Source organism: Saccostrea echinata, unplaced genomic scaffold (genome assembly GCF_033153115.1).
Source record: "Saccostrea echinata isolate AGI-Se365-2 ecotype Australia unplaced genomic scaffold, CSIRO_AGI_Sech_v1 ptg000008l, whole genome shotgun sequence".
Lineage (NCBI taxonomy): Eukaryota > Metazoa > Mollusca > Bivalvia > Ostreida > Ostreidae > Saccostrea > Saccostrea echinata.
Genome location: NW_026889757.1, coordinates 6196280 through 6218208, shown reverse-complemented (window position 1 = coordinate 6218208; position 21929 = coordinate 6196280). Strand labels below are relative to the sequence as shown.

Here is a 21929-nt window from a genome sequence, read left to right as displayed (position 1 = left end):
TTTAAAAAAAAAACCAGAGTAGTTTTGTCGAGTTATTAGAGCAGAACAATGTACTACATGTATAAAGAATTCATTTACTTGTAGAGCACCACACCTCCCGGAATACTCATTTTTTTAACATTTCAGATTTTATCACATAGAAGTGAATTCAGAATTTGTGGGGAGATTGAAGAGTAGATACGTTCATTTATCCATTCATCTATGAGGAAAAAATTCAGAGAGAGAGAGAGAGAGCGGGGGGGGGGGGGTTGATAGATTTTTCTAATTCAAATCCTCTTACGAATACTCCTCTCCGGAGCATTGCAATTTAGCTATATATACATGTATATATGCTGATTTTCGTCAACTCTGAGCTAACGTATTACTTATTATAACCCCACCCCTTTTTTAGTTGGTCCCCATTACTTTGAAAAATCCCTGTGCTGTAGAATTGAGCTATATGACTGTATACAATCTGCTAAAATACTGTAGATATTACAAGTGATAACACCCAGCAATAAATATTTTCACAGATAACCCATTAGATACGGACCCAACAAGGACTTCGATAACGGTGATAAAATATGCAAGTCTAATATAATGATGCATTAATATGTTAAAGTTCGTACTTAAGATATAAGAATATAAATGGCGCTTTCACCAAAAATAATCACCACAACTTCTCATCCGCAAAACAGAGGGGCGTGTGATTGGTAAGTTCAAATTATTATTAAGGGGGTGGATCTAACAATTCATGAACATGATTATATTGAGCCTATAACAGATTGCTGTAATCCCTATCTATAGTTCTGTATACTTTTCTTTATTGTCTGTTATGACTTCCAAAGAAGTATCTGAGAATTTCTGAGCATGTATCATACAACTTTCATCAGTATTAATTTTGATTTCGTCATAGGGGTTGGCCAGGATTGGTGGCGTATGGATCACATCAGTATGTTGTAGTGGTGGATCCAGTTTCTTCTCAGGTTGATATTGACCAATGGCAAAATAGATTAATTTTAATGCAATTTCGTCTGACAAAAAAAAATCAACATTTACATCTTTTTTCTAGGTTACTCAAGTACTTGGTGTACATAAGGGATACGTTACTTGTGTAAGTATGTAGTTACAATTCATATATTAGTAGTGTAAAGCATGTTTTCACAAAAACTTTTCCTGTGATCGAAAACCTATTTCTATCCCTCTAAGATAATTCAAAGGTGGAGTTATTTGGAATTAAAGATTTATAAGCGTACTAAGTGAATTTCAAAAAAAAAAAACAAAAAAAAAAACCGAAAATTTTCCTCAATATTTTCTTTCAAAATACATTGAAAGTACCGGATAATTGACTCAGGTTAAATGGAAACCGGAGGATATACACCACGATGTGGTTGTCAATCCTTACACTTTAACGCTGGCTGCAGGTGACACACAAGGTAACGTCATGCTGTGGAACGTCACAAAAGGAGAGACGAAGGCAACATTTGTCTGCAAAGGACGATCTGTGCGAGGTATATAAATACACCACTAACACACACACACACACCCTCACACACACAAAATCAAAACAAAACAAAACCAAAACAAAAACACGGTACGATATCAACTAAATAAAGTGTGGTAAAAGCATTTATCAATTTCTTAAAATGTGTTTCGCCTTATTTATTCAAAGAAAAAGGGGGCGGGGGTTCACAAGCAGAAGTTAGAAGAGAGAAGACAATCCCAGTCTTTTAATCAAAAATATTTTATCTTTCCTTTTTTCTTTAATTTTTTTCTTATTTGCTGATCTTTCAGATATTACCTGGATAACGAACCAAGAGACAAGCGAAGCGACCATTCTAGCATTATATAACAAAAGTGATGTCATCATGTGGGACTTTCTTACGTCATCACAACTTTGGAAAGCTTCCTTTCCGGAACCATTGTCAAATTTATGCATTGACCCATTCAACAAAAACAATGCAATATGTAAGTAAATCTACATAGACAAAGGACTATAAGAAAATTTGATTAATACTGCAACAAGTGTATATATCCTCTAAGAATCGTGCATGATTTTAGAAAATGTCATCTAAACTGTGTTGCATTCGATGCCACATTTTCTGGATGAAAAGATTTTCAGGGTTTAATTCTGAAGATAGTTGCAGATGTACACTCTTCTTAAAAATATTTGCTCTAACTAGTAATTAAGAAATAGTCAATCTATATACTTGTATTTTTAATGTCTAAAAGAAGTCAAAAACTTTCAAATCAATCGGAGAGTATTGGATTGAAAGCAGAACTCAAGTCTTGCAATGTGTCTGAAGTACATATGACATCATTCCAAAACTTATTCTTCATCGAACACAATTTCAAACTTACTTTAGAACATAAATTCAAGCATCTTTTTTGTCAGTTCTTTGCGAGGACAGTAACATTCTGCTGATAGAAGATCTTCATCCAAAAGCACCACCGTCTCAGAAATACAAACGGATCAGTTTTTATGGGACAAATGGACCTTGTAAGTTAAGACACTAGGTATTATATAAGTTCAGACACACTGAATATTTGCAGTTTCATAAAGAATGATACAATACTATACATTTATTGACAGGGTTCGAGGGTAACCTGCGTTTTGTCGGACCCAAGAACCAAACTGATTGCCTGAGGCCGTTATGCTGAAGGCAAACGGTTTGATTCCAGAGTTCGGCTAAACGCATTTCGCCCGAGAATACAGTCAATGTTTTCTTATACCTTGTACTATGTATTTTGACATATCTTGCACTGGTTTTCATGTTTGCGATACTTGATGTAAATTTCGTTTACCCTATTGCGGATTTAAACTTGTTCAATTCCGTAACTGTCGAACACTAACGAATGCAAATAAGATATAGTTGATCCTGCCTGCAGTGTGATGTAAAAAACGTCACAGCGATCCAGTATCTAATCGACACGTCCAACATCTCACTCAGCTGTCCAACGTCGATTTCTTTTTTTTGAACATCACCGGTCAGTAAAACATTGGAAATGTTCGACTTTTTTTTTAGTATAAATATACATTGGAAACACTTTTTAAAAGTATAGCAATAATTTTTTTTTAGAAATAGCAGATAATTAATGTGTTTTAGTTACGTACGTCTTCCCCTATTTTTGCCAATTTTTTTTGTTTTGTTTTTTGTTTGGTTAAAAATGTGTTTGCGCCATTCCTTTAAAACTTGACTGACCAGTATGAGATTATGTTTATTGTTTATGCGTGATTTTAAGGTCTATTTTGACTTTAAGTCACATTTTTTTATGTCGAGGTAACTGAAAAAGTATCGAAATCAAGACAGAGTAATAAATGAACAGAGCTCACAGACAGTAGGGAATAGGATAATTTATTATGTACTCAACAGTTGAAAATGTTCATTTAAAGGCTGGTTGCTCCTCCCACCCCCATTTTGTTGCAGCATAGTCAAATCGGGGTTAGTGGTAATGTATGGAAGTTGGAACCCCACCCCACCCTCTTTCGAAATAGGATTTTAGAGACATTCCCCCTTTTTTTCAGCAAGTTGTCAATTTTTTTTCTGGCTGCCGACTCCCCACTTCCAAAAACGACACTACGTGCCTGGTAATTGCAACGGATATAGCTAGGGAAGGGGTGATATATTCATTTTGTCCAAAGTACACAAAATTCTAGTTCCACATTTGGAATTCATCCACATGAACGTATACTGTATGGATAATTTTCATAAAATAATTCTTATTAAAAATTAAATTCATGCTGGATTACTTATAGCTTCAGAGGTCTCACAGTCTGTAGATGAGCAAGGGAATATGAAAAGGAACTCGTCATCTCTCAATAAACTCATCAATATGACGACATCACTCATCACAGGGACCGGTGAATCAAGGTCAAGGTCAGAACACTATTACAACCGAGAGATAAAAAAAAGATAAATTCATCATCGAACTCATCTTTGCTAGCAATGGGTGACGATCAGCTGCTCTTCTCTTCTCGTTTCACCATTGAGTGAAAACAGGAGCGGATCGACAACCTTCGATTGCAAAGAAGAATTATATTTTATATTTGATTTTTATATTATATAAAATATTTGAACCATAACCAGGGTGATCGATATGCAACGAACTAAACGAGCAAATTCTTTCCTGAAGTACTCATGAGTAACTAACATTTTTTTTTTAAAATTTCCAGATTCGTTATTTTTTTATTCAAATTCTCTGGATAGAGCATTATTCAATTTATTTAGTAACCAAAATAAGAAAAGAATACTGTGGAAAACAGTAAATAATAAATAGGCGCATGGGCTTACCCAAGTCACTTCTCTCTTTATTCTAATCTCAAAACATGTCAAAAGGACTTGCTTTAAACCTGAAATTTAATCGGAAAATGTATGCTAATGGTTGCAAATCATTTCATCATTAATTAAGAATGTAAAATTAACGAACATGAATGAGAAACTGCTGATTCACCTCAGGCTGTATTTCAGATGAATTGAAAATAGAAACTTTTTTTTTTCACATATACATGGTAGGTTATTATTTCATTTTTTTTATTTCAACAGCAGGAAAAGCTTATCCGAAGATGACCGATCGTTACAACAGCAGTGTCTACAAGTGATCTTTCATCCGGGCATTCGTCACGTGATCTTTATGGTGTACCCTTCTCAAGTAGACATAATAGATATTGAAGCTTGTATCACAATGGCAACAATTCGTCTGGATTCTAAATCATCATACTTTGTTAAGGTGAGTTGATTTTTATCTAAATATGATAAAAAAAAATTGAAATTTTTTTATTCTACATTAAAGCTTAAAGAAAAACGGCTGACAAAAAAGTTTTTGAAAGCCATAAATCATATAAAGGAGTACAATGCACTCTGAATGTAAATAAATCGTTGCGATGCTCAACGTTTGAATGTATGACAGCTGGGTAGTGTAATTTTTCCCAAAAAAATTACAAAAATATGGCATAATTATCATTCTTTGTCTCAAAAGGTATTGCCCTGTAAGCAGAGGGACGTTCTTTATTGTCTTCACGAGAATGCCTGCATCACCATTCGTATAAGACGTTTAGACAAGTCACACTGTACGTACAGCGAGAGTCAGGTGTCGACTCCATCGACACCTATAACGCCAGGTACTACGGAAACCCAGAGGTGTATATAATCCATTTGTAAATACGAGATAGTGGCATATCTTAACCAGTGCATATTTTCGGTTCCCAATCAAAACACAAAGTATTTTTTAGGGCCTAAACAGAAAATAGTTTGTGGCAGAAATATTGAAAATATTAGAAAATCAAAATGATAAAAACTCTCTTTTTATTTTTTGGTATTTTTACAGCATTATACTTACCTGGGGTACAGAATGAATTATTACCATGTCTTTGTATACTTGATGCCCAGAAACTGGGTAGGATGATATGAGAAATCATTTTTGGCAGTGATACTAAAACAATTCTTCATCTTCAGTTAATTGCTTTAATCATAGATTACTTTCAATTTAGAAATTCTGTTCCATGAATCACTCACTATTCGAATCCGCAACAAATTCCAATTCCATTTTGTTGAAAATGTAAATAAAAGCTAAAAAATTATATTGACCATAAGCATTTCTATATCACTTTCTTCAATTGAAAGAATCGTTGGTCATCTCTGCAAAAACATACCTTGAATGAATGCTTTCAACCGTACTCTCTTTATTTCAGGGTATGGCGAAACGGAAACAGACAAATCTGATATAGCATATGATTTGATATGGCAGTCGGACGCTGTCCGACTCAGTAATAAGAGCACAGTTTACGGATTTAATGTACATCCGGTCACAGAGGCATGCGCAGCACTCATATTCAGTGACGGGAAAATTATTACCTGGGAACTTGTCAGTACAAATGTACGAATATTTGGTTCTGTTAAATTCTTCGCTCCTTATTTTAGGTTTAGATTTTAAAACGAATTCCAACCATACATACATATATCCTCTCTAACTGATTAACAAAAGCATCCGCCAACTTATAGAATCTGATTGCTGCAGCTTGATTGAAAAGATATTATTTTATGATTCCTCCACAACTATGAAAAATTAACTCATTGATATATGTTATACATGGGATTCCTTATTTGGAAGTATATTTCATTCCGATCTGTTGAAATAAAGTATACAGTATTTATTCCCTACAGTCCTTCTTCTACTTTTCGTTCAATTTTAGACCCATGCTTTGGTTCTAAAAGACATGTTGCCGGGTTTGAGTATAAAAGGACAGAAGAATTTACTGATGGAAGGAAACCGATTCCTTATGACGGGAATGGTCAAAGGTTTTCCTTCGTCCATCTGTACAATCAAGAGTAACTTTCTGGAGCAGGTGACAACAGCCAATAACCCGAACAGTCAACAGAAGCAGACGTTACTGGCTCTGGGTATATTTACATGTATATATTAAACGAAATGATTAATTTCATACACATACAAACTTTTGCATATTATTAGCTTTACTGGTGAAAGACTAGCAGAGATTTTATATGCATTAGTAAGATGTACGTCATCCGTCCGTTCATCTATCTAACTGGCTATCTGTTGTCCGTCTGAAAACAATTTTTCAATCAACAGATTAATTCCTCCTACGGTACACTTTTGGCCCAATTTCTGTAAGAACTTGTAAACAAGTAGCCTATACAAAGATAAATAATTCTATACCGGTTATTGTTTTCGACAAACTTTATGAATAAAAATTTCTTTGAAATTCTTTAAAAATGCTACTCCTCCTACAGTTTTGGTTTTCAGTAAGAACTAGATATAGTATACAAGCAGATTATACAAGATTCATAAGTTTGTGTACCGGTTTGTGATTTCGACAAACGATGTTGCCATGATTACTATAAATAGAAATTTTTGTGAAATTTTCCCAAAAGCTACTTCTCTTACATGTTTGGTCTGATTCAATAAAACTTGGTGCATAAGTAGACTACACTAAGATACATGATTCTGATTTTGATTTTGACAAACGATAATGCCATAGTCACTATAAATAGAATTTTCTAGGAAATTCTTTCAAAACTCCACTCCTTCTATAGTTTTGGTCTGATTATAATGACTTTGCACACAAGTAGACTATACTAAGATACATACAAATGTAATTCTAAATATTTTTTTCAACAAACATCTTGTCATCACGTTACTATAAATTGAAATTTCAAAACGCTTCTTCTATAGTTTCTCTTTGATTTAAATAAGACTTGGAACATAGGTAGACTTCACTAAGATACATAATTCTTTATCACATTTTTTTTATTAAGAGAAATAATGTCTCCATGGTTACTAAGAATAGAAATTTCTTTGAAATTCTTTCAATACTCGAATCCTCCTACAGTTTTGGTCTGATTTCAATAAGAACTGGTAGAAAAGTCTAAAAGTAGAAAAATACTGTGAAACATAATTCTATTTATCGATGTACTATGTTTCCATGGATACTAAAATTAGAAATATTTTTGTAATTCTTTCAAAACGCTACTCTATCATGCAATAGTTTTAGTCCTATTTCAGTTAGATTGGTACACCTGTAGACTATATTCATATAAAGAATTCTATATTCGGTCTGATTTCAATTAGACTTGGTACATAAATCGACATTACCAAGATGCATCTATCTTTTTTATAATCAAACAACAAACAAACAAAATAGAATACTAGTAATATCTAACCCTTTGTAATTTGAGGGATTAATTAAGACTTTTTTGAAAAAAATGGTGAGTTGTTATCCTCATATTACATTCAAGTTTTCTGTTAATATTGTCAGGAATGGACAATGGCGATATTTCAATCCTCAACATACAGACAGGACAAATTGAGAGAGAATTCAGCGTTCATTTCGATAGTTAGTCATTTATCAGCATCAATGACATTCATATGAGTGGGAGGAAACCAACCAAGGATTCTAAAATTCTTTAACGATTTCTTTTAAAAAGTACCTGAACTTGAACGTTATTATTTCGAACACCGAAATGTCGAAAACATTATTATAAAAAATGTTATTATATAACGTTATTATTTCGAACACCGAAATGTCGAAAACCCGAGAAAGGTGTAAGATTGTTACCACCATTTTATAATGGTTATCTCTCTGAGCATCTGAGCAACCATTCCCATGAAATTCTTTTGTCTTTTCTTTGAAGGAACATCGAGTGGTTAAATCAAAACATTCTCATGTCTTGGACGTGTTCAAATACTGGAAACTCGACTACAATGGGTAGAAACGAAGTGTTACTCACATGGACTCAATCAGGTAAGCTTCGCTATCTTTACTCCATTTTGCTGTGTTGTCTATGGTAGAAATGCACATGTATGCTGCTTTTTAATCCACACGGCTTCTTTTAGGTTTGATAGAGGTCTTCAGACATCGACTGAAGCTAGAGAGTTTGATAACAAATATCAAAGTGTCTCCTCTGAGGTGAGTTCTACTTTTAACCACACTTATCTCTTTGCTACTTCTGCGTGATCTTATCATTTTTATCCATACGAAACATTTTTCCTTTGCAGTTTATTTATGACTTCATAATATGGAATGCGTCTACATTTATATAAAATAGAATGTTTTATTTAGTCTTTTGCAACAATAAACTTTTGCAATTTCTCTGCAACATAGATTTAACCGAATGATTGTCTTGTGAAATTCAGCTGTGAGGTTTAAACTGGAATATATCAATTTAGGAATAGTACTACTGAAATCTTCCAAATCTTTAAATACAAATTTTACAAAGGATTTCTATATTGTACCTGTATCTGGAAAGTAAAGAAAGAAAAAATTTTTTATGTTTAATTAGTTGTCTTTCTTGAAAAATAATTAATTCGATAAATTACATGTATATAAATGCAGCTATGTCAATATTAACAAAGGACAGATCTACTGCCTTTTGACAAGTTAAAACAAATTTTATTGTAAAATCACACGTTTAAACAATTAAAGGACGATTATGGCGTATAAAACGTGGCATTATTATACTTATTTTGTTATTTTTATTCAAAGAATAATTTATTATAGCCAAATTTATTATTCTAAAATATATCATTCCTATTCGATAAAATGTGATTCCTATTCGATAGGTTGTTATTCCTATTCGAAAAAATGTTATTCCTATTCGATAATTTGTCATTTCTATTCGATAAATTGTATTGGAAGAAATGTGATTCCTATTCTAAAATATCACAGTATATCATTCATATTCGAAATCATGTGTTTCCTATTCGATAACGTGTCTTTCATATTCGAAAACGTGATTCCTATTCGATAATTTTGTCATTCCTACTCGATAATTTTGTCATTCTTATTCGATAATTATGTGATTTACCGGTAAATACAATAATCTTGTTATTCCTATTCGAAAACATACGATTCCTATTCGATAATCTTGTCATTCTAGACAAAATTATCGAATAGGAATTGTATGTTTTCGAATAGGAATGATATGTTTTTTTTATCAATCAAGAAGCAGAGTTTATTCAAAATCTTCTACATGAGAAGAAGAAAACACCTGTTGTAGCCTTCAACTCGACAATCAGATATATTGACAACGTTTTATCAATTAACGGTAGTTACTTAAAATTCATATGTCGATTCGCTATATATCCCAGTGAACAAGAAAAGATACCATAGAGTCTGACACATCTGTTTCATATTTGGATGTTTTACTGACTATAGACGATAGGGGCCAACTAACAGCATAATTGTATGACAAACTTGATGACTTCAGCTTTCCCATCGTCAACTTTCCTTATTTATGTAGTGATATTCTGCTATCATCTGCATATGGTGTTTCCCAACTTATTCGATACTCAAGAACAATAAATCCTATCATTAAGTCGTATTTTGGACGTGTTTCATACCAATTGTTAGACCTTTGTTTTTGCACTAAATTTGACCACGGAATGTTCCTTCTACCTGATCAATACATAGGGCTCACTGCGGGTGTGAGCGGTCAACAGGGGATGCTTACTCCTCCTAGGCACCTGATCCCACCTCAGAAATTTCCTGGGGTCCGTGTTTTATGCCCTGTTTACAACTTTGCATTGTTTGTAGCTATAGATTTTTTGAGATCGATCATTGTTTGTTATCTTCCTTTTCATGTAGTAAACGTGAAAGTCGTTGCAACCATTTTCTCTCTTGCAGTACATTTAAACGAAAAGAATTTGTCGTTGACTCTGAGAAAATACGATAGTGTCTTTTTTTTTTAATTTTATTTAGGCAATATGTTGTGATTGCTTTCAAATCGCAGCCGTTGGAAGTATGGTGTCTACAAACCAGATCTTTATTGAGAGAAATGCCAACAAACTTCCCTCAACCAAAAGCACTGGTAAACTTCTCTCTTTCCTTTAGAATATATCTCAAATATAATCTTAATATACAAGTGAGCAAAGTGGAGTCAAGAAATGTGTATTTGATATTTTTTCAGACCTGGGCCCCCATGTGTAGCTGGAAGACAGTGGTCAGACAACTGAGTCAGAGAGGAATTAACAAGGAAATCACAGACATGACTCAAGACGATATAGCCAAGTAATGCATGGGCGGATCCAAGATTTTGACCCGGGTTGGGGGTGGGGCTACATTCGAATCAAAGCAAAGTTTCCTATTTAAGGGAAAGAGGGCATGACTACAGTTTCTAAATCATTCCTATTGGATCTTTACCCAATAATCATGACTTTTTATGGCTGCTCTGTAAACGTGAGCCACTGTGGCCCTTGCAATATTAATATGCTGTTATAATTATTTTCTTATTCGTTTCTACTACACTGTATGAAATATCCATTTTATATTTCACAGTTTATTACATGACAAAGAATATAAGAAGATTGCCAAAGAACAGTGCGTACTAGCTGACAAGGACGGGACGATATGTAGAATAACGTTGGAGGAAAGATCGGTGTCTGACCTCATCATATTTCCTCCAGAGGTGATAACTAATACACTTTACATATAATTCTGTTCGTGAATATATGGTCAGGATTTCGAATAAACGAATAAATAAAAGTAGGTTTACAGTAACTGAAATCTCTGATTAAAATACCATGCACTTTCTATAGATTTGCCGAAAAATGTTTCCTAGGTAAATGGCATGGCGGCAGTGGCCCACATCGCTATGAAAGATGACATGTTGTTGTTAGGGGACATAACTGGCGTGCTTTGTTTGTGGAATCTGACGGAGAAAAAATTAAAAAGGTAAATGACCTTTGCAATCATTATTATTAATTTGTATAACATTTGAGTCACAAGGAGAGAGAGAGAGAGAGAGAGAGCAATGCAACTCACATAGATTTTATTGTCCATGGGCTCCAGTCTTATCTGGGAACAAAATTTATCAAAACAACAGTCCTTATTTCTACCTACAGTGTACATCATCTGTTTATCAAATAGTGTACCCCGATCTGGTGATAAACCATACACAGGACTGAAGAATATTCTGTTTAACCCCAGCACCAAAGATCATCGGTTCGCTGTACTGTACGATCAGGGGGTAGACATTTGGCTGTTTTCTCAGTCCCAGGATAAGGTCTGGTGATTTCTACAAGTAAAAATGATTCATCGAAAAAAAGAGAATCAATTATGGATATATAAAAAATTGTTATGCAATTCTTGTTTTCAGTTAATCCTTCTGGCTTCTATGAAACACGGCAAATCCATGCCAAAAGTTCAGTTGTTAGAGTGGGCGGATCTCAATCACATCTCCATGGTAATGGACGATGGATCGATCCACGTGGTAGATATTACGTCATCAAAAGTTACGTGTTCATGGAATCAGAGAAATTTAATTGGTAAAATGCTAATCTTACTGGAATCCTTATGCATAATGTACATACTAGTATGCCACGAAATATTTAGTGTTCGAGAGAAGATGCACGTGCAGGAAAATTGTTAATGCATCTCTATAATTGTCTTCTTAGCAAACCTTTTAAATACTCTAAGAATATGGTTGATCAGAAAACATTTCGGCTATCTTTGTCAAGTGTATATACATTTATCTTGAATTATTTTCATCAGAGTGTCCAACAAAAAATACGCACATGTAAGATATGCCTTTCATTTTTAAACTTTGAAGTTCAGCACTGACTCATACGTATCCAACAAGACAGAGTTTTTGTTTTACACGTTATTCGTACAGATACCGTGTTTTGTCCACATACTCTACCAGTACAAGGCTCACTGATCCTTAAGTACCTCCTACAAAATACCACATCTCCAACTATAGAGTACAGTCTTACTGCTGACAAAGCTTACATGAAAAAAGCCATAGACGAACAGTTGCGGTGTATCAATGGGTTTGTATTCTGTGTCTGAGGGTGGTTTTGCTAAAGAATTACTAGTATTCGATGTGGTAAATGAATTAATATATTTCTAGATTATTTCTATTATAGAGAAACATTACAGTCTTTAACAAAACAAAAATGTAGCACAGCACAGAGGTGTCTGACAGCAGCACGGTGAGTTGAAAATATGTCACCTGAAGCATATGTAGAGTAGCAATGTTTATTAAAAAGATTTTTAAATTATCAGAATACATGCTTGCATAGGAAGATTTATTCATTGGGCCTTAAGTACTTTCAAGTAATTTTAATCTTTGAGGGTATAAAACTATTAATTTTGGTAATTCTTTCACGTAGCATAATAGAGTAAATCTTGGAACAAAGTAAACTTTTGTTCATTTTATGACTTAACCCTTTGTATTTCATAAGGAATGTGAAGATCACATGAGTTAATAAGTGATAAACAACAATTTATATACATTTAAGCTTCCACAAGACTGAACATTTAAATAATTTTTTTTTATCTTTTAAAAATCGATATATTTTAATGTTAAATGTATTTTTCAGATTATTAGGAGATGAATTTGACGTTAACTTTTGGACAGCAGCTTTGTATTTTTTAAATCGTGCAAAAGATCAACGAGATAATCCAGTGAGCTTAATTTTTAGTGAAAAGATTTTGAATCTGTTTCAATAGCATCGATGTTAAATTAAAAAAGCAAACATCATAAATTGCAATGAGATTATACATCTGTAAAATTGACAATTACACATGTGTGTGTCATTGGTAGAGCATAGTAATTGTAAAAGTAAAAGTATGAATGTTGTTTCTGGCCATGTAAGGTAGTCTGATCCTCAGGTTCTGAAAATCAGCAATTAAGTAATTAAAAATGACCAAAAAATTCACAATGTAATGTGAATGTACCAATTTTATTTCTTAAAAGTTCATCATATGACAGAGGGAAAATTATCAAATACATATTTTCAGGAAAAATAACAGAATAAAACCACAAATTATGCATTTTCAAGTTAATTGATAAATAGGTATATTTAAGGATAAAAATATAGGTATCCAGACATTCATATAAAAGGAGATGGATGAAAAAGGCGTAAATTTTGTGAATTTAGTATTTAGAATAAAGTTCTCATTATTAAAATTTATGAAATTATGATAAACAAAACTTTTCCGAGGAAAATTCTCTCGGCAAAAATTATTGTGGTATTCGTGGGGTTCGAACCCTAGCAATGAAAAAATCCTGAGTATCAATTTCCTTTGAGACTAACACGCTAACCAATACGCTACACAACTCCTGATGAATAGTGGCATTTAAATTATGTTTGTGGTTTGACTTTTAACTAAATGGACTTGAAGTATTTCTCGGAAAGATGCGAATGTTGTGTCATAAAAGTATGTTTTTAAGGTATAGTGGGTCATTGCTCTATGTAAAAATGTGCATTTTTATACATACTTTGAGGATATACTTTCAAAAAAATGGAGCGAAGACCAACTCGTATCGAAAAATTGTGTTATAGTATGGAAGATGATCATTTTTGCCCTCTTTAGTGTGTATGCTATTTCACAGGCAAATAATTTCAATATTTATGAGATTTTTGCAAATTGTGGAGATTTACATAAGTAGACTTTAATGTTAGATGAAATTTCAAAGAAAATTTTGTTAAAATTGAGATTTAATTTTTCACCTTTATGTTTGCTGCACAATAGGCATTGCGCTCGCCTTGTACGCCCATCTTCTTTTTTTTTTTTATACATATGCAGTAGTTTAGTTCTATTAACTTAATTTGTTCTGAAATACATACTTTTAGTGTAAAAAGCATGTGATATCATTGCAAGATATCACAGATCACTTCAAAATATCATTTCATGCTAATAAACATTGCTATCTAAAGCAAGATTAAAGTAAATTTCATTCCTCTCAAATGTATTCTTGAGGGTAATTTTATGAGGTGCAAATGTCTAATTTTTTTTACAAGACCGTTCATCTTGAATCATGTAAGGACGCCCATCTTCTTTTTTTTTATGCATATGCAGTAGTTTAGTACTATTAACTTAATTTGTTCTGAAATACATACTTTTAGTATAAAAAGCATGTGATATCATTGCAAGATATCACAGATCACTTCAAAATATCATTTCATGCTAATAAACATTGCTATCTAAAGCAAGATTAAAGTAAATTTCATTCCTCTCAAATGTGTTCTTGAGGGTAATTTTATGAGGTGCAAATGTTTATTTTTTTTTACAAGACCGTTCATCTAGAATCATGTAAGGACTTTTTCAATAAAACATTAATTTTTGTTGAAGGCTGCATATGAGGATCGGATATCCTAAATAAATTGAAATGCTGACTAATTGTATGCGATGTTTTTGATGTAGAGGAAAAAACTGAAATATAATATCTTTTAGTGTAAGAGTTCATCAACACAAAATATAAAAACTCTCACTTCATCTTCGTTTTGACCTTGCAGCGAAAAGACCCTCTCCTTCTTTCGATTGACGATGATCCAGTACCTTTGGAAACCGGAAGTACAGAGGACAATCATTCTACTTGTAGTGAGGCGTGTCTTGACTGTTTACGACCTCAGTCTTGCTATTGGGTAAACAAAGTTTCAGAAATATATGTATTTGAAAATTGAGATCTCATGTACAGCAGTACATGTTGACAGGAAAAAGATCCCACATTGCTCAAGCCTAAATATTTCTCTCATTTGAACGCAACTAATTACTGGTTGAAGGCTGCGAAATGAGACTTTACTTGACACTAATGTACATTAAGCAGCGAGCTATCTTTTTCGTGCCAGCATCTACTGCAATACATTGCCTCGTCTCATTAAGTCTTATCAGATGGAACCCATTCCCGCAGGTGAATTCGTACCTGCAGCGTAAGGATCAACTCCCTACTCAGAGATTCTGATAGAAAACGTTGAGACCTTTTGGTCCAACCACTTTGCCACGCAGGCGACCTGAATTTGGAGAAATTTCCTTTCTTTAAAAAGAAAAAAAAAGATAATTACTAGTATGAAATATGGTAGTGTTGGTTTGAATTTGGTTAACAATGTCTTTATTTACTTAGAAACAACAACTTCACAGAGTCGAGCAACACAGTAAAAAAAGAAAAACACAAACAGACAGACGAAGATGCATTCAGAACTTCACGATGATGGGAAGAGTGGAGGAGGCAACTAAAATTTTACTGGAAACGGATTTTCAATCCGGATCGTACCGTGAAGACTATCTGCAGTATTATTTTGTTTATCAGTGTTTTTAAGCAATAAAATAAATAATCGATTAATCTGCAATTCCCTAAATCTAACTGATTGAATTCTTTCTTATATATAAAACTTTGTATATTTCTGTTTTTATTGAAGTCCTAACTATCATGTCGACCTTGCCTAATTAGAAGAAATACTTTGGTTTTAGCATCATTGTCTGTCACTCTGTCAATCTACTTGTCCAAAACTACAACAAAATTTAATATAGTCTGGAAATATTGCTTCATCCTACAGATATGCTCTTTTTTTTATTCGTTTCTCTGCTGGTCTTTAAGAAAAATAAGAAATTTCTGACGAAATCGAAAGTGGTCATCATTGCATTAGACCGGAAGAATAAGGTTTTTTCTCTTTAATCATTGTATTGTCTGTAATGTGTTACCCACTGCGAGTGGCCAATCATGGTGCTAGTGTTGCTCTCATGACGCATATTTTATACAAAAAGGCTGCTAAGTTTTGTCTGTGAATCTTGTGAAGGATGAAGCACATATTCTATTGGTGTTTTCAGAGCTTGTCTACTGTCATGCGATAGAACAAACAGCACAGCTCAAAGCACACTCAAACTTGTAGCCACCCATCTAATCATTTCCGGAAAACTACAAGGTAAATAGAATTTTAAAAAAATACCAGAATGAACCATTAACTTACGTTTTATAAATTTAGATAAATGCTGCATCAATAATTTGATTTTTAGAGGGTGTGATAATTTTGTGTCTGCTGGGTAAAGTATTGGATGCATGTAAATATCTACAGACATATGACCAATGGGAGCAAGCAGCATGGCTGGCTAAGGTATGATTTGATGAAGGAACTAAAAAATCTGTTTAAAAATTTATAGAAAAGCATTTGGATAATTATACCCGCTTATTTTATAGAGAAACTTTGGGTATTTTGTTCTCTTGGTCAACCCCTCCGTCTCTTTGTCACACTATCTTCTTCCTCGAATTACTCTTACATTTTAAGCAGTAGCCAACTCATTTTTTAGAATATGATTGGTGGTGTCTTAAACATTTGCAAAATGTTTTTGAAATGAATCTTTTTTCACTCTGGTGACAAAATGGGGGTTAATAAAAACAATGTTTTTTTCCCTATAAAAACCTGGTTCCTTGAATTTCTGTTACATTTTTTGCAACACCCCATTTATATTTTGGAATGTGATTGGGGGTGTCCTCTAGATGTGCGAAAAGGTTTCGGAATTTCGATTTTTACCCTGGGTACCATTGCGGTTCAAAACTTTTTCTACAAAAAACCTGGTTTCCCGAACTCTTTTATATTTTTGCAGTAAGTAATTAATCTTTATGAATATGATTGGTGTTGTCCTGTAGATGTGCAATAAGAATTTGGAATTTTGAATTTCACCCCCGGTGGGGGATAGGGGGTCAAAAACGTCTCTTTTTTTTCAACAAAAACATGATTCCCCGAACACCTCTTACATTTTATGCAGTGGCCCATACATAATTTGGGATATGACTTGGGAGTTTCCTGTAGACGTGCAATAAGGTTTCAGAATTTCAATTTTCACTCTTGGGGGCGAGTGGGGTTAAAATGACATTTTCTACAAAAGCCTGGCTCCCTGAACTCCTCTAACATTTTTTACAGTAGCCAACTTGTCTTTTGAAAGATGATAAATGGTGTCCTATAGATGTGCACCAAGGTAGTTTTTGAATGTCGATTTCCACCCTGGGGGCCAATAGGTGGTCAAAAAATGATATCCCCTCAAAAAAAACCCTGGTTCCCTGAAATCCTCTTACATTTTTCACAGTAGCCCAATCATATTTTGAAAGAAGTCTAGGTGTGTCCTGTAGATGTGCATTTAGGTTCCAGAATTTTTATTTTCGTTCTGGGGGCAATTGGGGGTCAAGATCTGATTTTTATGTAAATTATAGAAATATTGTGGCTTCCTCCCTAATGTGAAGGTGATTATATTTAGAGGCAAAGATAAGTGCAGGTATTACTGTCATGAAAGCATCTAGTTTGACTATTATTGGGAGGGGGTTATCGACAGCATTGATAGTTACTTAATTTTCAGCAATTTTTATTTCAGCTGATGTTGAGTGAGAAGGAGTGTGAAGAAATATTTTCAAAATGGATAGAACATTTGACATCGACTAAACAAATGGTAAGTTTTCCTAAATTTTACTGAATCAATCGATTGTAAAGATTTAATATGAAATTTGGTTATCTATATAAAAAAACTCAGTCCTCCCAATATTTTCTTTATGATCTGATTTCCTCCTTGCAGCTGCATGCTATTCTCATAATGATGTCACAGGCAAAGTTTGACGACGTCTTGAAAACTCTTCACTACATTGGATATATAGAAACGGCGGCATGCTTTCTCAATGCCTGCCAGGAACTCGGATTCCAGTTGGCAAAAGGTATAGATGCTATGTACATAATGTGTAGAATAATGTTGATTTTTTCCACATTGGACTACTGTGTTTTTATTTGTGCATTGTCAAATCTTTTGTTCAGGTGATGCCGAAACGGTCAGGGAAAAATACCATTCACATGTAGAGCGATTGGGGTTGGCGTTTGTAGATTGACACTCCAAAGATTGAAAAATACAGGAGAAATTTAGATTTATAAACCAAGTCACAGCATCACTGTAAAATTGTATTAAAACAATGAAGGATATGCTTATTTTTTATTATAAATTTGTTTAAATTTACATTCTCTATATATTCATTAAATTTTGCTCGAATAAAAAATTTCGTAAATATGTATTCTGGATATATATTTCAGCACTGGATATATACTACAGCACTGTATATACTTTTTTACGTAATCCCTCCCCTTTCATAAAAATGAAAAGTGAGGTGTTCTCAAAATTTCAATGTTAATCACTTTATAGGGAAAAAAACTTTGTTCAATAATTCGACGTATATTGTACATGTATGTTGATTTAATGCATTTCGGAGGTATCTTATTATGATGGCTTTTTTGTTAGGGATGTTAACTTTGTCAATAATTCATATTCGAATATTCAATGAAAGTATTCGAATATATTCGATAAGATTTAGTTAAATTTATATATGCAACATCTTACCCTCATGACAGGTTTGGAAGAAAAATTGGGTGTAGAATTTTGTAGGTGTACAGTAAGGAATTTTACATTTGCTATTTGTCGATGTTTGAAATAAATATATTGATTTGAGTGTACATGTAAACATCCGAAATATAATTCTCAAAATATATATCTTGAAGCTCTAAATGATGAACTGATCATCTTACCAAGGGCAAGATTTTCGTTTACTGTTCAGATTAAATTGCATGTAACTAATTACAATTATATACCCAATAAGAGTTGTAATCGTTGATTCAATGTTTTCAAAACATAAGCAGGACAATTTTCCCGAAAATGATTTTTAAAATTTGGAATATGTACAACCCGAGATAAGTAATCGTCGCAATTTATTGTGAAACTGATCCCTTTATGGTTTTACAGAATGATTCTATAAAACAAGTAATTCAATGATCAATGAATTTATTTTGTCAAGTAAACTCTTCACACATTTTAGACTGACAAAGAAGGGTTTCATTTTGTTGTCCTCGAAATAAATCATAGTTATCTCTTTCTTGTGAAATCTGGGGAAAGAAACAAATAATCGAATCGTAGATTCTCATTCGAATATCAACTCATCGAATGAATAATCAAATATTCGTTGACATCCCAGCTTTTTTTGTTTCAGTTTTAATCTACAAATTCTTGGAATATTTGTCATAGCGGAGGAATCTTTTTCAGGTTCATAAGTAGTCCAATGTGTTAGTCACTATGAATTTTGTTAAGTCTTCAGTGCTTCTAAAATAAAATCACTTTAGAAAAACGACTGAGGGCTAAATTGTTTATAAACAGGAGAATGAAGCTTTCGGAATGAGAAGCATTTTTTCCATTCATGATGGAGTTTTAATTTCTATGAATAGAGACAAAAAACGTAATAAGTATGTGGGTGAATTAAAAAAAATGACCCAGGGGCCATGAAATTCACAATTTTAGAAGAGCCCCCCCCCTTCCACATCACAACTATGTACTTTGTTCACCGTCTTAATACCCAGGAACAGAGGAGAAGGTTTTCAAAGAATTAATGCATTTTCACTAATCATCACAGCCCCGCCCTAACACCAGAACCCCTGACCCAGGGCCATGAAATTCACAATTTTGGAAGAAACAACCTTCCTCATCATAACTATGCATGTAGTTTGTTTGCATAATACCCAGGAGCAGAGGAGAAGTATTTCAAAAAAAAAATTTATGCATTTTCACTATATATTCAACAGAGCCCCACCCTAGCACCAGAACCCCTGATCCTGGGGCCATGAATTTTGGTAGAGGCCTCAATCCTTAGTAGAATCATGCCAACAGCTTTACTGCTTGATGTTCAGGAGTAAAGAGGAAGATTTTTAAAGATTGTATTAATTTTAGTGGTTTTGGTCCCACCCTTCAGGCCCCAGGGGTGCAGGGACCATGATATTCACAATTTTTGTTCCCCTTCACCCATAGATGCTATATACTAAAATGGGTTGAAATTGGTTGAGCGGTTTCAGAGAACAACCTAAAACTGGTCAAATGTTAACGCACGACGCATGATGACGGACTAAAACAGATAGCAATATGTCACCTGAGTTTACTCATACATGTATCACAATGAACTTGAAATAAAAGATACCACAAAGGCTAAAACATCTGCTTCACACTTGAACATTTTACAAGAAAAAAGACGTTAATGGTTAACTAACAACAAAACTTTGTGAAAAACGTGATGACCTCAACTTTTCTATTGTCAACTTCCTTTATTTATGTAGCAATATACCCTTATCACCTGCATATGGAGTTTATGTCTCCCAGTTAATTCGATACGCAAGAGCATGCTCTACGTATAAACAATTTCTAAAACGAGGCAAGCTATTGAAAAAAGTTGATGAAACATGGATATGAAGAGTCTCGTTTGAAGTCAACATTTCGCAAGTTCTATGGTTGACACAATGACCTTGTCAGCAAATACAATCTATTATTTCGTCGAATGCTGACTGACATTTTACATACTAATTGTTAGGTCATTATTTACACACTGAATTGTCTACGGATTTTTCCGTTTTCCAGATTATGACAAGGAGCACAGGGCGGGTGTGACCGGTCGACAAGGAATTCTTATTCCTCCATAGCATCTGATTCCACCTCTGGTGTTTTTAGAGGTCCGTGTTTGCCCAATTTGTTCCAATGGACCTTTGAGCTTGATTACTGTTCGTTATCTTTATTTTCATTCAGACCTAATAAGCAATATTTTCAGATGATGCTCATAGAGTCAAAGAAAAATACCACTTACATGTATAGTGATTGGGCTACGCTTTGGCAAATTGACAGTCTAATGGTTGAAAAATCATTGAAGAGATTTATTTTGATAATCAGTATAAGACCATGATTTTAAAAAATACACACAACAGGAAAGTCTTTACTTTAATGTTAAATAAATTTCACTACATTATATGTTACATGTGTTATTTAAATCTAGAAACAAAGAGAAAATTAACACTACGAAGTGCATCTTAGTTAGCAAAGGGTTTAAATAATTAAATAGACTTTTTCATGTCATTTCTCCTTTTACTTGAATTGTTTTGTACGGAAGCCGGTAGGTGCCAGGTAGAAAAAATATTTTATCTGACGGCCGCCACATAAATAACTGGTGGCCGCCAGAAAGTTATCAGTTAACCTCCTGGCGGCCGCGAGATCTATTTATCTGGCGGCCGCCATATAAAATATTTTTTCTATACATGGCACCTACAAACATCCGTAGTTTTGCAATGCAATAGTCATCGTAAATATTGTTATTAAGATGAAATATGAAGACAACAAACAGTAAACATGCTCAAAAGTCTAATGAAACAATACAGAAAGTGAGCAGAGCAAACAAGGTCCTCTAAAAAACATCACAGGTGGGATCAGGTGCAATATAGGAGTAGTAAGTATCCCCTGTCACACCCGACGTTTGAATTTTGTCATGATCAAGTAAACAGAAAATAATGCCCTAACAATCATCAATAAATATTCAACCCAAATGCAAACAAGATCATTGTATCGACCACAGAATTTTCAAAATAATGACTTCAAACAAAAATAATTTAATTTTGGTTGTAACGCGTCATTGGATAAAAAATTAGTTTATATCGTATAACGTACGCCTACGGTATAATGACTTACGCATCAATCCGTTTGACGTTACATTCAAAATATGTACAGTCTGAAGGCATTTTTGAAGGAGAAATCGTATTATTTTCTACACTTAATGATGGAAAATTAAATTTTAAGGAATAAAATTAATAGCTACCCAAGTTATACTGGTATAACCTGGGTTGGAACAGTTTACGCCTTTTTAGCGCTTCGAGGTTTACTGTAT

General features: G+C 33.6%; 1 pseudogene; it reads left to right on the top strand.

Moving 5' to 3' along the window:
- The first annotated feature begins 627 nt into the window (after window positions 1-627).
- On the top strand, window positions 628-18113 carry LOC133181326 (WD repeat-containing protein 11-like; annotated as a pseudogene).
- Window positions 18114-21929: the final 3816 nt, after the last annotated feature.